Genomic DNA, 10,999 nt, shown 5'->3' with positions numbered 1-10,999 from the left:
AATTAAAAAATAAATAAATTTTAAAAAATGATTTGTTCTAGTTCTGTGGAAAATATCAATCATATTTTGATAGAGATTGAATTGAATCTGTAGATTGCCTTGGGTAGTATGGTCATTTTAACAATATTAATTTCTTTAGTACATGAAAAAGTATATATTTCCATGTGTTCATGTTGTCTTCAATTTTTTTTCATCAGTGTCTTATAGTTTTCTAAGTACAGGTCTTTTCCTTCTTGGTTAGATTTATGCTTAGGTATTGTATTCTTTTGATATTTCTGTAAACAGGATTTTTTAAATTAATTTCTCTTTCTGATAATTTGTTGTTAGTGTATAGAAATACAACAGACTTCTATGTATTAATTTTGTATCCTGCAACTTTACCAAATTCATAATGAGCTCTAGTAGTTTCCTTCTTTTCAGGTAGCTCAGTGGTAAAGAACCCGCCTGCCAATCAGGAAGCATGGGTTTGATTCTTGGGTCAGGAAGATACCCTGGAGAAGGAAATAGCAACACACTCCAGTAGTCTTGCCTGGGAAATCCCATGGACAGAGGCACCTGGTGGGCTATCGTCCATGGGATCACAGAAGAGTCAGACTCAACTTGATGACTAAATAATAACAACAAAAGTTTTCTGATAGCATCTTTAGGATTTTTTATGTATGATATCATGTCATCTGCAAATAATGACCGTGTCACTTCTTCCTTTCCAACTTGGTTTCTTTTCTTTTTCTTGTTTGATTGCAGTGGCTAGGACTTCCACAACTATGCTGAAAACAGTGTCAAGAATGGGCATCCTTGTCTTGTTCCTGATCTTGGAGGAAATTTTTTAGTTTTTCATCATTGAGTATGATGTTCGCTATGAACTTGTGCTAGATGACCTTTATTAGGCTGAGATATGTTCCTTATATACCCACTTTGTTGAAAATTTTTTAATTATAAATGGATGTTGAATTTTGTCAAAACTTTGCCTGCATTAGTTGAGATGATCATATGGTTTTTATTCTTCAGTTTGTCAAGGCAATTTATCACATTGATTAATTTGTGGAAATCAAACATCTTTGTATCCCTGGGATAAAGTTCACTTAATCATGATGTGTGCTTCTTGACTAGAATGCATGATTAAATCCCATTTACTAATATTTTGTTGAGGATTTTTACATCTATTTTTATAAGTGATATTGGCCTTTAATTTTCCCAGGGTCATGGAAAGAAAGATCTTGACTTCCATGGATGGGGATTTCTATAGTTTCTCTGCCATATTCTCTGTAGAGAAACAGTATTGTCTCTTCAAAAAAATGACTTTTTATATGTGGAGTGTATCTCTATTAGTTAATTATTCAATCATGATAAGTCACTCTAAAATGTAGTGACTCAAAACAGCCATGTTTATTATCCCACAGTGTCTATGAGTCAGGAGTCTAAGAAAAGATTAGCTAGGCCCTTTGCTTCAATATCTCCTATGTGCCTGCAATTAAGATCAGCCTAGGCTACAGTCATCTCAAGGTTTGACTGGGAAAGGATATGGTTCCCAACTCACTCATGTGGCTGTTGGCAGGATTTAGTTCTTTATCAGTTGTTGAACTGAAAACTGCTTCCTTGCTGCCTGCTGCTGGTTGGAGCTGCTCATCAATTCTTTGTCATGTAGGTCTCTTCATAGGGCAGCTCACAACATGGCAGTTGGCTTTATCAATATGAGAATGCTAGCCAAACAGAAGTCACAGTCTTGAATGACAGTCTCACACGTGGCATCCCATTACTGTTGCCATATGCATTAAAAGCAAGTCCCTAGGTCCAGCTCACATGCAAGAGGAAGAGATTCTATAAGGGCACGAGTATCAGGAGACAGTAATCTTCAGGGGCATCTGCCTACCATTGCATTTGAATATCACTCCATCAGTACAGGGGTCAGAGAAACATAACCCTTCCTCATTTTCCTGTAACAAGTCCTATTCTGAGCTTCATTCTTAAAAGATGAAAGTTTGATCTTTGTTAAGTCAGAACTCTCTGACCCATTCCTCAAGGTTGAAATTTCAGAGAGATTGTAAAGGGGAGTTACAGTCATGTATGGGGAGGGAGGGCTGAAGTCCTCAATGTCAACTGTCCTCATGGGTCACTGCTGTCATTCATGCTTTCACAGTCCTTCTAGGCCCAGCTGACCTCCTGAAACTTCTGCACCCGGCTTTAGAGCATCCTTCTGCTTCTTCCTGGCCAATCATGAACAAAAGGACTCTATAGGCCTCATCGAACCTATTGCCTAACCATTCACTGAGGCATTCCCTCTTGGAGTTCTGGGACTGTCTTACAATGACTGTTACAGAAGGTAACTGCAGAAACTCAGCCCTCTGAATTTCATATCCCTCTCTGTCTTGCCTTCTCTGCTAGATGCTGCCTGGAATCAGCAGCCCGTGTCCTTCTCTCTGAAGGAATACAAGTTTAACTAGGTTCAACCTTCTGATGGAAGGAGTGACATTTTAATCCATCACACTCACTAAAGTTCCTTTATTCCCTCCTCCTGAGAATCTGACATCTTCACATAGGCTTCCTTCCTCACTCTTCTTTACTTGAAACTTCAGGCACTGCATTTTCTTGGGAAGATAAGAATCTATCAAGATCATCTGTTCTGGATTTATAAACTTCTACCCAAGAAAAGAAAGAAACTAAATAAATTTTACTCTCAGAAGATAAGTAGAAATGTCAGATCGGAGCAATGATAAAGTACAACTTATTGTTTGGTATCAGCTCTCATAAACACAATTGCAAAGATTGTAAATAGAATTCAGTTTCTTTTGTTTTTTGTTTGAAGTCTGGTATTTCTCCTAACTAATTGCATTTACATGATCTATTTGTTAATTGTTTAGAAGCAGCTGGTCCAAAATAAATGCAGACAATGATAGTAATTTGCATATGGTTTTTTAAAAATTATAATTAAAGTTCCAGAAACAAGTTTGAACCTTTACAATGTAGAAGAGTTATGCAAGACCATGTTTTGCAGAACATGCTCATGGAAAGTAAAGAATGTGAACACACTGGGTTTATCCAATTGCCTACCCAAGTTGGGAAAATTCCCTGGAGAAGGGAATGGCAACCCACTCTGGTATTCTTGCCTGGAAAATCCCATGATAGAGGAGTCTGGCAGTAGCAGTCCATGGGGTCACAAAGAGTCGGACACGACTAAGCAACCAATATTTTCACTTTCTTTTTTCACTAAAACATTAAAGTTGACTGGAGTTTTTGGCACTTCAGTGTGGAAAAAAAAGAAGTAAATCATTAGGAAACATTAACAACTGATTCACTGAAGCGAACAAAACTTTGTTCTAGAAGCAGTACACATTCAATTTTAATCTCTTGCAATTAGAGAGACGCACTCAGGCCTGTAAATCAAAAAATAAAAAAGGTTCAAATTTAATCAACACAAGGACAGATGAGGCATATTTAAAAGGTTGCAGCATCAGAATGGAAACAAAGTGTCCTTTGGCACTCAATTAACCAGAGAAATCGATTGATAGCCTGAACAATCCAATAATGCCAGTGAGCTGGCATCTGTTTTTATTTAGAGTTAATTTTGTTTTTATTAATAATAATAACTATGATATATCAAATATTATCACAGGCTTTAGTGTATTAAGTAAATTATTTAATTCTCACAATAACTCTATGGATTAGTCTCCTTGGGCTGCCTTAACAAAATACCACATTTTGAGTGGCTTAAACCAGTGATCCCCAACAGTTTTCGCACCAGGGACCAGTTTCATGGAAAACAATTTTTCCACAGACTGTGGGGTGTGGGGATGGTTTCCAGATGATTCAAGCACACTACATTTACTAGGCCGCCCCAACGCTGATCTGAAGGAAGCAGAGCTCAGGAGGTGATGCGAGCAATGGGGAGCAGCTATAAATACAGATGAAGCTTCACTCACCTGCCTGCCATTCATCTCCTGCTGTGTAGACTGGTTCCAACAGGCCAGGGACCAGTAGCAGTCTTTGGCCCAGTGGTGGGGGACCGCTGGCTTAAACAACAGAGATCTATTTTCTCACAGTTCTGGAGTCTAGAATTCCGAGATCAAGTGTCTGCAGGGTTGCTCTCTTCTGAGGACTGTGAAGGAAGGAGCTGTCCCAGGCCTCTTGGCTTGTAGACGGCCACCTTCTCCCTGTATCTTCATGTCATCTTCTCTCTATGTGTCTGCGTCCAAATTTCCTTCTCTTCTAAAGGCACCAGTCACATTGCACTAGGGCCCATCCTAATAGTCTTATTTTAACTTAATCATCTCTTTAAAGACCCTGTCTCTAAATATGACCACATTCTGGAGACCCTATTTCCAAATTCAGTATTAGGGGTTAGGATTCAACAGATAGATTTTGGAGGAAGATACAAATCAACCAATAACAGGGTTCAGTTCAGTTCAGTTGCTCAGTTGTGTCCAACTCTTTGTGACCCCATGATAACAGGTTTATATTCCCCATTTTACAGCTAACGAAATAGGCCCAGAACGACTGCTACTTGTTCAAATCTCCAGGTAGTAGCAGCAGAGCCAAAACAAACCCAGATCTGTTGAAGTCGAAAGCCCAGCTCTTAACCATGATACTACACTGCTGTTTTTAATAACAACCATAGGAATTTGGCAGAAAATAACAAAATTCTGTAAAGCAATTATACTTCAATTAAAATAAATAAAATTAAAAATTATAGCCATAGGGATCTTTTCCCATCTTCCAGGGGGTCCCTAAGTGGTTCCTCCCCTCCATTCCCAACCTTCACCACCCCTGCTTCCATCACTACCACCTCCGCCTTCCTTCCAAGCACTCACAAGGGAGACACCCCTGGATTTCTTTGAATTATATTTATTCTAAATTTCACAAAGGCTCCCTGGGCTTCTCAACCCACCAGCCAATAAATCAAGCCAAGACAACGAGCTCAGGTGAGCATATAAAAGGCCTCCAAAGTAATATATATGCTCATCGCACAGCTGTCTCTCTCTCTCATAGCTCACCTCCTTTATGAGTGTCTCCTAATCCCTTACATTCCTTCCCAGTAGAACAACTTGTCCGTCTCTTATGCCCCAGAGAGGTTTTACTCAAACAACTATACTTTATTATGAGTATTTATTTTCATATCTGCTTCTCCACCAGATTGCGAGGTAGAAGCTGTATCTTATTCATCTCTGAGTCTCTGGTATTTAGCATTTTTCAGTACTTATTGGTGAGTACTTACTAAGTTCTTGATCAGTGAATGAATGAATGAATTCTCTACCCTACACTTTAAGATACTTTCCCTACCCAGCCAAATGATGCATAAAATTGTAATACCAGGTATTATAATATGAGCTTTTGGCTTAAGAACTTGTGCCTTACTAGAGGAATAAAGCCCTTTGGTCGCTTAAGCCTCAGTGAAAATGATATCCTTAGGGGGAGGTATATAGGGATGTTAGGAGAGATGATTGCATGGGGTGCCTAACAAGGGGCAAAGGAAGGGAAAGATACAGAAAGATAGATCAAAAGACCAGAGGAGCCTTTTGTCTTTAACAGCTTTTCTGAGGAGCAGCACTGGTTGCCATAGCAACAGCAGCAATTTGTGGTAGTTCCTTCCAGCGTCCTACCTGCCTGTGAGGAGGACCTGAAAGCTACAACCTCTTATCCCAGCAGGACATTCTCCTGGCATCTCTTGAGAGTGGGAGCCAGCATAAGACTCAGGGAGATGGCAGCCTGGGCTGAACTAGCTTGAAGAAAAGAAGCTGAGAGGGGCGGGCAGGACCATACTGCTGCCAGGAGGTGAAGGCTAACGCGTGGGCGCAAGTGACACAGGAATAAAGGAGTAAGCTGCCACAGTCGGCAAATAACCGCAGCTGGGGCAACAGTTTTCAGAGTTGATTACCTAGCGATCCTCTTACTTAATTGATTTTATACAACCTCCTGACTGCGAAATTGGGGGCCTCAAACAATAAAGGCAATTTTCAAAGGACAGCTGCTTGCTCAAATGGACACCCCACACAGAGTTGTTTACTGGAGTTCTGATGACTTATTCTCCTCAACTAAGCCAGAAAATATTTTTATAAACAAGAAATGGGAAGAATGCCAGATCTATGAAGAGAAGATTGTGCATGAGGGTGTTGCTACAGTATGTAATTAGTAGTCTTCCTAATCAAATCAGCAGCTTTGTTGTAAGATTTGCCCATTTCTGCAGTAGAAATGATTTGGAAATACTAACAAAACAGAATAGTCTTTCTAGGTTCTTCTTTATTCTCAGTCTAAGCCTTGAGCATAACTCAGATCAACGGTATTTTTTTGCAAATTATGAGGAAAGGGGAGACTTAGAAGTAAACATAAATTCTATTTTGTAATTTATTAAATCAATTTCATTTATTTGTTACTATGTAATAATCAAAAATGAAGACATAAGAATTGTGAATTCACAAAAATATTGGGGCTTCTAAAGGTTTTCTTTTACAGAGAATTATCTTTTCTATCAGCACCAAGGGGAAAATTTATCCAAACAATTCCTAGAGTTGATCACGGTTCATTGAGGAACAAAAGAGCAGAAACATGCAATTTCATGGCAACTCCCACCAAGCGCAGCCTCTCATTACCAACAACAAGCCAAATAATTTACTTAGCAACCATGCTGGTGGCATTTAGCCTTTGTCTTTCTCACATCTGGTGCTCCAAGTATGATGCATTTAATAAACATGTTTATAAGGGGTAATTTATTTCTGGCACTATTTTTGCTTCTTTTTACACCAAACTTCATTCATGGGGAGGAACACTGTAATTGTCTCATTGTTAAGTGACCTTCCTTACTATATTGTTATGAGATTTTACAAAGCTCGTGAACAAGAACAGTCTTAGAAATCAAGCCTAGTATAAGCTGCAAGTTGACATTTTGTACAACAGTCAGAAGTGAAGCATCAAGTCAAGGAGTCGGGGGGTGAGGAGAGAAGCTCCTTCTCAAAATATTCCCTGGAGGATTCCCAGAGTCAAAACAATGTCAGGAAATCACTCTGATGTGTCTCATGACCTCTAGATAACAGTGCATAGTGTTTCATTTTACTGCCACATATTAAGATGGAAAATCAAATAGAACTAATTTGATTTGGTTTATGAAAATTTTAGATAAAAAAGCAGGCATATGGAGATGCTGGATAGTTACACAACAACCAAAGCTTATTTAGTATGTCTTCGAAAACAGAGGCTCATTTTACAAAGTCTAAATTGATCTCCTTTGCAGAACATTATCCATGTATCCTTGTGACCATTGTTGACTCCCTGAAGGCGTAGACTGCACCAGAGGTTACTTCTCAGAGGACAGAGGATCACCTCATCAAGTCGGGGGGTGGGTAGATGGATTCAGTAGTCCTGTATGGTAGAAAATTCCTAAACTGGGAATAAGAAGCAACTTGATTCCACTCCTAGGTCTGCCTGGTACCAATAGCCTCTGTCATATAACCTGAATCTATATATCTCTATCTCAGTTAGCTAATTGCCACGTGGCAACAAACCACACCTCAAAACTTAGCAGCTAAGGAAAAAGCCACTTCCGATTTCTTTCAAATCAATGCTGATCTTGGACAGGCTCCACTGAGCTCAGGTGGGCTGTGCTCCTCTCTCTGGGGTCAACTGGTGGATCTCCTGGGGACTTCTGGTTCCAGGATGGCATCTGCTATGACAGATTGGTTCAGTGTCATGTAGTCTATCTGGCCCTTCAGCAGGTTAGCTCAGGATTGTTATGATAGGGGGAGTCGGGGGTGGGCAGGGGAGAAATAGAGGAAGAGAGGAGGGGAGGAGCAGGGAGGCGGGATGAGCAGAAGTAAGAGAAAGAGTGAGGAAGGGAAGGGCTGGGGCAGGGAGAGAGAAAGAAAGAACATGGCATCTTGAGTCTTGAGATCCAGGGTTGGAACTGGCCCTCTGGTTCATCTCTCACATTCTCTTGGTCTGCCCTTTCCACACTTGTCTTGAGAACTAAATGAGATGATCTTGTGTGGACTTTATAAGTCATCAAGTGTCGTAAAGCAGATGTAATGTAATAAGACATCACTGACACATCCTGTCTGAGTATTGTCCTTCATAAGATACACAAACTTATACCCTAATTAGAGATAAAGCCAGAGATGATACTGGGGGCAGGGAATGTCATGTGAGATATATTATGTATTTATGTCCTAGTTCCACAAGCTTTGAGGTAGATTGCTACAGAAATGCATATGCAAAAATACCAGCATACCATAAATAAGAACAAAGAATAAAGACTGTTCTGTTTCTGTTTGTAGAAGCTTGTGCACACAAGGACCCAGGAGAAAGGAGCAGTGACCGACCCCACAAGAGACTGACCCAGACTTGCCCAGGAGTGCCGGAGTCCAGCTCCAGCAGCCAGGAAATCAGCCTGAAGGGATGAGCAGTGTCGGAGAAGAATGATGTAGCCTCTGACTCAAGGTGCAGGACTACATGTTTATTTCAAGCATCAGGTCTTCTTTTATACTTTGACAAAAGCATTAGGTCAGAGGTTTGACATTTTCAGTTCCCCCTCACCCAGATTTATTGTTTCCAGAAATCATTGTTGCCCTACAAACAGAGTTCCTGCTTCAGCGATTCTCTCAGAATCGGCTTTACTATCTATTATCTACTTCCTCTTATGTGTCCTATACTTAACTCAAGCTACATTCCTCAGTTTATTTCTTATCTTTCTAAATCTTGTTAGCTCCTAGCATCTTAAGATCACTATTTCCTAAAAAGGCTTCTAGCTATTCTTAATTATTCTTAAACCCTAAGCTCAGCAAACTTCTTTTGCCATAAACATTCCGCTCACAAACAGGTCTCAGATAACAATCCTTCTCATGGCCTCAAGCTGCGGCCTACATGCTCATCCTGGAACATTCTTTGTAAACATCTTTGAACAAATGTCAATGGTTACTTTATAGATTATTTTCTGGGCACAACTGCAGAAGGCTTTGTGCTTTCTCATGCTTTTCTCAAGAACAATAAGCACCTTAACATTCTTTCCAGCCAACTCAACCTAAGAAAGGAAAGAACAAGTCAGAATCACAAAATCTAATGCCTTCAACGTGCCTACAGGATGAGGAGGGGGGGTTGGGGTCGTGCCTCCATTTTGTCAGTAATGCCTAACACGGCTCCCAACACAGGAGTGTCCAGGAGTCTCCAGTGGAATGGTGGGTCGGTGGTGGCCTGTTGCAGGGTTAGGGGCACTGAGTGTAGCAGTACATGGACGGGACCTTTTGAAGGAGGTCACCATTATCTCATTACCTCCACCATAGTTTGGTCCCAGATAAATAACAGGGAGGGAACACAGCTCCACCCATCAACAGAAAACTGGATTAAAGATTTACTGAGCAGGGCCTCACCCATCAGAACAAGACCCAGTTTCCCCTCAGCCAGTCTCTCCCATCAGGGAGCTTCCATAAGCCTCTAATCCTTCTACATCACAGGGCAAACAGACTGAAAACCACAATCACAGGAAATTAACCAATCCAATCACATGGACCACAGCCTTGTCTAACTCAATAAAACTATGAGCCATGCTATATAGGGCCACCCAAGACAGATGGGTCATGGTGGAGAGTTCTGACAAAATGTGGTCCACTGGAGAATAGAATGGCAAAACACTTCAGTATTCTTGCCTTGAGAACCCCATGAACAGTATGAAATGGCAAAATGATAGGACACTGAAAGATGAACTCCCCAGGTTGGTAGATGCCCAATATGCTGCTGGAGATCAGTGGAGAAATAACTCCAGAAAGAATGAAGAGACAGAGCCAAAGCAAAAACAATACCCAGTTGTGGATGTGACTGGTCATGGAAGCAAAGTCTGATGCTGTAAAGAGCAATATTGCATAGGAACCTGGAATGTTTGGTTCATGAATCAGCGCAAATTGGAAGTGGTAAAACAAGAGATAGCAAGAGTGAACACTGACATTTTAGAAATCAGTGAACTTAAAAGGACTGGAATGGATGAATTTAACTCAGATGACCATTATATATACTACTGTGGGCAAGAATCGCTTAGAAGAAATGGAGTAGCCATCATAGTCAACAAAAGAGTCCGAATTGCAATACTTGGATACAGTCTCAAAAACGACAGAAAGATCTCCGTTCATCTCCAAGACAAACTATTCAATATCATGGTAATCCAAGTCTATGCCCCGACCAGTAATGCTGAAGAAGCTGAAGTTGAACCGTTCTATGAAGACCTACAAGACCTTCATTATAGGGGACTGGAATGCAAAAGTAAGAAGTCAAGAAACACCTGGATAAGAGGCAAATTTGGCCTTGGAGTACAGAATGAAGCAGGGCAAAGGCTCATAGAGTTCTGCCAAGAGAATGCACTGGTCATAGCAAACACCCTCTTCCAACAACACAAGAGAAGACTCTACACATGGACATCACCAGATGGTCAACACCAAAATCATAGTGATTATATTCTTTGCAGCCAAAGATGGAGAAGCTCTATACAGTCAGCAAAAACAAGACCAGGAGCTGACTGTGGCTCTGATCATGAACTCCTTATTGCCAAATTCAGATTTAATTTGAGGAAAGTAGGGAAAACCACTAGACTATTCAGGTATGACCTAAATCAAATTCCTTACAATTATACAGTGGAAGTGACAAAGAGATTCAAGGGATTAGATCTGACAGACAGAGTGCCTGAAGAACTATGGACAGAGGTTCATGATATTGTACAGGAGACAGTGATCAAGACCGTCCCCCAAAAAAGAAATGCAAAAAAGCAAAATGGCTGTCTGAGGAGGCCTTACAAATAGCTAAGAAAAGAAGCTAAGTGAAAAGCAAAGGAGAAAAGGAAAGATATACCCATTTGAATGTAGAAGTCCAAAGAATAACAAGGAGAGATAAGAAAGCCTTCCTCAGAGATCAATGCCAAGAAATAGAGGAAAACAATAGAATGGGAAAGACTAGAGATCTCTTCAAGAAAATTAAGATACCAAGGGAATATTTCATGCAAAGATGGGCACAATAAGGGACAGAAATGGTATGGACC

At 40.4% G+C, this 10,999-nt stretch overlaps 1 long non-coding RNA gene across 1 annotated transcript; it reads left to right on the top strand.

Moving 5' to 3' along the window:
* The first annotated feature begins 4,921 nt into the window (after positions 1 to 4,921).
* Positions 4,922 to 6,701, top strand: LOC147371745 (uncharacterized). Its single transcript, XR_015163728.1, has 2 exons — positions 4,922 to 5,197; positions 5,524 to 6,701. It is a non-coding gene; the product is annotated as an uncharacterized LOC147371745 (long non-coding RNA).
* The last annotated feature ends 4,298 nt before the right edge of the window (positions 6,702 to 10,999 follow it).

The sequence above is a fragment of the Bos grunniens genome, chromosome 5, assembly GCF_055505025.1.
Source record: "Bos grunniens cultivar Pamir isolate PY7600 chromosome 5, Bosgru_T2T1.0, whole genome shotgun sequence".
Lineage (NCBI taxonomy): Eukaryota > Metazoa > Chordata > Mammalia > Artiodactyla > Bovidae > Bos > Bos grunniens.
Note: the sequence above shows the minus strand (reverse complement) of the source record. Positions and strands in the feature narration are given on the sequence as shown.